The sequence below is a fragment of the Carassius gibelio genome, chromosome B11 (genome assembly GCF_023724105.1).
Source record: "Carassius gibelio isolate Cgi1373 ecotype wild population from Czech Republic chromosome B11, carGib1.2-hapl.c, whole genome shotgun sequence".
NCBI classification, from domain to species: Eukaryota; Metazoa; Chordata; class Actinopteri; order Cypriniformes; family Cyprinidae; genus Carassius; species Carassius gibelio.
Window position 1 is genome coordinate 17,330,589 of NC_068406.1, and position 6,000 is coordinate 17,336,588.

General features: G+C 44.9%; 1 protein-coding gene across 1 annotated transcript in view; it reads left to right on the forward strand.

The window, feature by feature from the left end:
• The window catches only part of LOC127968448 (pleckstrin homology domain-containing family A member 6), a 92,276-nt gene that overhangs the window by 12,800 nt on the left and 73,476 nt on the right, over nucleotides 1-6,000 (forward strand). The gene's annotated exons all lie outside the window — the stretch shown is intronic.

A 6,000-nucleotide genomic window follows, 5' to 3' on the forward strand; every position in this document is an offset into this window, starting at 1 on the left:
ACAGCGAGTCAGAGCTATGTATAGCACTGGAACCACTGGAGCTTCATCAAACTGGGCTCAACCACAGCCAAACAGCCTCCCATTATGGCATGCTCACACACATGTAAACGTAAATGTTCTTTCTGGTCCTTGAATCTGACTGGCTGAGAGCAGTTATATTTTAGTGATAACAGAGCTGCATCTGTTTCACCGTTTATATCACTCCATTTGCAGTATTTCAGAGTGTCATTGGGGACACTAAAATCGACTACAATTTTATAAAAAATACTGTTTTTGTGTCACGGAATGTAGTTTTATACGTTTTTTTTTTATTCAATAATGTAGCCTATTTGTTTATCAATTTGACAGCACTAGAAAATATATATGAAAAAACATCATTACTGTTACAGTATATTTTAGGAAGGTGGTTCCTTGTATGTCTTCGGTGGGGGGGTGGGGGGGGGGGGTTGTTAAAACTGTTATCTGCAGTGGTAACTTATGAAAAGGTACACTCTCTATATATTTTTCCATAACGGGTGCATATTAGTAATTTAAAGGTAGGGAATTTTTATATTTGGGGGTTCTTTGTATGAAAACATTAGGGATAGGGCATTATTGTCAGTCTTGGATTATTTCATGAAAGTTCAGTATAATATTGTACAACCTGAGAAGCAAAAATTGTAAAGGACAGAAAATAATTGCAGTGTGCACCCATCTAGATGTAACCAGACTATTAAAATATCTGAAGCAGCAGTGAACTGAAGAACTATTTCAAGAGCTAATTTGCTTAATCGTTCTTTGCTTTGGCCTCCAGTTGCATCTGTCCTCATTTGCAGAGTTGTTTACTTCTTCCATGGCATAAATGACTTCCATGGCTAATATGGCTCCCAGGTTGGATATAATGTCACTGTAAAATATAAAGAAACGAGCAGTGAGATCTGTAGTGACTGCTGGACATGCAGTCTCCTTTGGCCAAGCATACATTCAGCAATTTACTCCCTGTTTTACTATTTTTGTGATTTTCTTTCCCTTCCAAGATGTCTTGCCCTTGACATTGCCCTTATCCCTGCAGTCAGCAGTAGTCGTGGCATACAGTCCAGTGACAGTCGTTGATAGTCAGATTTATTAGCATGCAGTTAGCTAATGTCCTGGAGCCCATGTCCTTCTCTCTTACAAACTCATCTCTCTCAGTCGCTGAATGGTCTCTGCTTATCTGTCCTGATTTACCACAGCTCAGCTGATAGGGCATGGGAAAAGAGCCTGCTCTCATGTCTTCAGAGCCATTGAAGTCAAGGGATGGCTTCCTAAATATTGCCAGATTTCCAACATTATAGCACCACCTCCATGTTTTTCCAACAAAATCGCTCTCCTATCTAGATCGGTGTTTAAATTTGGCTTCGGTGTTTTACGATATAAAACAACTATTTTGGGCTTGCTGTTTTTACATTTTAAAGATTTTTCTACTTGAAACTTTGATGTACATTACTTTTGATGCTAATTAAAAGTTTAGTTCACCCTCCCAAAAAATTCATCCATGTTCTACTCAACCTCGAAACATCCTAGGTGAATATGACTCTTCTTTCAGAATAATCCAATCCGTCAATAAGTTTTCTCAATACAGTATTAGTATCAGAAGCATCAGTATTTCCAAAGTCAATGAAATCAATCTGCTCATCAAAAGTTTTTTTTTTTTTTTTTTTTTTTTTATAAAGAAATTCATACTTTTATTCAGCAAGGATGCATTAAATTGACATTTATAAAAAAAGACATTTATAATGTTACGAAATATTTTTATTGCATATAAATGCTTTCTATCCATTTGTGATGGTAAGAAACATACAATATACCTGGTCGACCGCAAAACTTTTAATAATTAATAAACCAATGCAGGGAAAAAATAATAACCATAATAAACATTTGCAATGTTTTATTTCCTCAATAATATGCTGAAAAAAGCTAAATTTAGGTCTAAAAAATAAAGATACACTGTGTCAGGTATTGGTAAGGGAGGAACTCAGGTGCAGACAGGGATTCTCAACACAAAGGGTTTATTAAATACAAAAAGGGGAAAAACAAAACCCACGAGGGGGAAAACACGGAGCAAGGTAAGGACTAAATAACTAAAACAGGACTGGACTGACAAGATAAACAAGGACTCTAAATACTAACTATAAACAAACACTCACGGTAATACAAACACTTCTTAAGGAACAATCACAGAGTGGAACAATCACAATCACAGGTACAATCACAATGACAATGAACCGACGCAAGACAGAGCACACTTGGAGACCTAAATAGGGGAAACAATCAAGACACGACAGGTGGCACAGATGGGACAATCAAGACACGACTAGGTTAACAAGGGGGGCGGGGCAAGGGAACGAGACAACACAAGCACATGGCCCAAAGACAAGGCCATGCGCTTGTACACAAAACAAGGGTCTGTCATGATCCTGCCTCAAGACTAGGAAAAATCAAGGACACGAGGGCAGGATCATGACAGAACCCCTCCCTTAAGGAGCGGCTTCCAGACGCTCCTCAAGGGAACATCAAACACGGGACATGACTGACATGACAGACTGGGACACAGACACAAACCAACAAGACATGACTAATAATAACAAAGGCAAACATGAAAACACAATGGCAGGGTTAGGGTGACATAAAAAAAACAAACAGGGAAGGGGAGGGGGCGGGACCACAAAGTTCATGGGGGGCAGACCAGGGTGAGTGGGTGGGGCAGGAGTTTTAGAAGGACAGGACGAAGGCTGACGACGGGGGGTACGGGCAGGTCTGGGTGGTGAGGGGCGGGGAGGGGTCTCGGGACAACTGACAGGGGACATGATAGGAGCAGACAAGGGACGCGGGGCAACACTTACGGGACGCGGGGCAAGACTTACGGGACGCGGGGAGACGACAGCTGGACACGGGGGGACAACATCTACTGGACAAGGGGACATCTACTGGACACGGGGGGACAACAGGACACGGGGCCACATCAACAGGACACGGGGCCACATCAACAGGACACGGGGAGACAACGGCTGGACACTTAGGACTTCTGGGGACAGGGTCAGGGGACAAAACAGGACTGACGGGGACTTCTAAAATTTGGACAAGACGGGACAAATAATCAGAAAAAGCTTTAGCAGCTAGGATAATAGGCAGCTCCTTATGGGAAGAGACCGACTGTACAAGAGTCTTTGCTGCAGAGTCGGCCGCGGCTCTCTCCTCCGCTCTCACGACTGCAGCTCTCTTCTTTGCCGGCTCGGGCACGCTCACTGTTGCTGGCTCGGGCACGCCCACCGCTGCTGGCTCGGGCACGCCCACCGCTGCTGGCTCGGGCACGCCCACCGCTGCTGGCTCGGGCACGCCCACCGCTGCTGGCTCGGGCACGCCAGCTCTCTCCGCTGCTGGCACGGGCACGCCAGCTCTCTCCGCTGCTGGCACGGGCACGCCAGCGCTCACCGCTGCTGGCACGGGCACGCCAGCTCTCTCCGCTGCTGGCACGGGCACGCCAGCGCTCACCGCTGCTGGCTCAGGCACGCTCACCGCTGCTGACTCGGGAGGAGACAGGGTCACAGGACCGGCAGGCCCCTTCTTCTTCCTCCTCGGGCGCGGTGCAGAGGCTACAGCTGGGTCAGAGGCGGGTTGGGGGAGTTTGGTCTCGGACAGGGCAGACTCGGACGCCAAAGACTCTGAAGCCGACTCCCATGAAAACCGTCTCCCTCGTTTCATGGGGAGACTGCTGGCTGAGGAGGGCACCTCAGGACTCTGGGAGGGGCTTGCCTGACCCCCCAGGGTTGCCACGGCCAGGACACGACCCTCCGGGATCGCCGGCAGCTGGGTAGGTGGGGACCTCTGGGGCTCCTCCTCTCGCCCGCTCACTCCGGAACGACCTCCCCTGGTCCCCCGGAACACCACAAGGCGAGAGCCCTCAAAACAATCTCGCTGGCTGGCTGACGCCATCCAGCATTGCCTCCTGTCTGCTGAGTTCCTTGGTGGTCGGTTCATTCTGTCAGGTATTGGTAAGGGAGGAACTCAGGTGCAGACAGGGATTCTCAACACAAAGGGTTTATTAAATACAAAAAGGGGAAAAACAAAACCCACGAGGGGGAAAACACGGAGCAAGGTAAGGACTAAATAACTAAAACAGGACTGGACTGACAAGATAAACAAGGACTCTAAATACTAACTATAAACAAACACTCACGGTAATACAAACACTTCTTAAGGAACAATCACAGAGTGGAACAATCACAATCACAGGTACAATCACAATGACAATGAACCGACGCAAGACAGAGCACACTTGGAGACCTAAATAGGGGAAACAATCAAGACACGACAGGTGGCACAGATGGGACAATCAAGACACGACTAGGTTAACAAGGGGGGCGGGGCAAGGGAACGAGACAACACAAGCACATGGCCCAAAGACAAGGCCATGCGCTTGTACACAAAACAAGGGTCTGTCATGATCCTGCCTCAAGACTAGGAAAAATCAAGGACACGAGGGCAGGATCATGACACACTGGTGCTACAATTCATTGCACTTTGACATTTTTTGTGGTTAAAAGTTTTGTTTGTCTGCCAGGTCAAGACTATGAGCTATTTTGAGCGATAACCTTTCAAACTTTGCCATGTTGCAATGTTGATTGTGGGCATGGACAGCATGTTCCCTTCACTGCCAGGTTAATGATCACTGGACAATCCAAAAGGTCAGTTTGCTAACCTCTCGTGGATCACGTGTGCTTTAAATGCCAGCATCTGGACACTTCTTTATCGGTCATAATACTGCGTAAGACACCATTATGTTTCTTTCCCTTTTTCCCCCTCTTTAAATAGAGACACACCGTTTCTCGATGTTCATTTCTAAACCCTTGTAGTGCCGCTTTGTGTCAACACTCATATGGTTGACCTGGTCACCTGCTGTAGGAGAAAGAGGTCTTTTTTGTGCTTTTTTCTTTCTGTTAAACCAGGTAAAACCAGATGAGAAAGAGAGAATTAGAGGAGCAGCAGCTGGGGGAACATGCAACCTCCGCAGAACCGTGAAGATCCGCTAACAATAGACCTATTTTACTTGAACAAAGACATTGTCGTGGTATTTTCCCACCATTCTCTCTTGAGCAGAACACACTGATTTAGTTACAAAGCAGAGTAAAACCATACACAGATGTGCTGTGTAGGTGAAGCTTTATTTGTTTCCAGTGATACCCAACTGTATTCAGAGTAGCAACACCCCAGTCGAAACCCAGCTATTTCAAAAGGGAAATAGCTGGAATATTTTAGCTGTAGCTTCAAATGTGCCATTTGCCACCGTTTTCTAAAAAAAAACAGCTTCATAAAATATGAAAAAGTGTTAGCGCACTCCCAGCAGGCCTGCAGTAGCTCGGTGTGGATGTTGGCTATTAGAGCCGCTGTCATAGGCTTGTTCCCCCAAACACGGCTGCTCTACAGTAGTGGGTCTGACAACACTTAACCTCCGACCTTGCCGAATACCGTAATGGTAAACACGAGTAGAAGCGTGGAGAGGGCCGGGAAGTCTCGGGCGGTTTAGCTTGTGGGTGTGTGTGATTATAGGGAAATATAAAGGCTCAGAGCACTTTAGTAATTACTAACAGGCGCGCTGGCACATGTGCAGATTTTAAGGGACAATTTCTGTGGTTTTCACAAAAACAAACAGGAAGACTACTGATAATCTTATCTAATACTTTGTAATATTAGGCATACAATTTAAAAATTAGTTGTTTTAAAAAAATAAAAAAATAAAGGGAACTTGATGCATGAAGATTAGTGTCAATAACACTACTTTGGTCGTTCAATAACTGCACAATGTCCTATTTAGTAAATAAATTCTTATTACGGCAACTTTAGGTTTATCTATATCTATATCTATATCTCTATATATACATGTTATGTTATGTTATGTTATAAGTTTTTTTATGAAGTCTAGTATGGTCACCAAGCCTGCATGTATTTGATTGAAAATACACAAAAACAAACATATATAATATT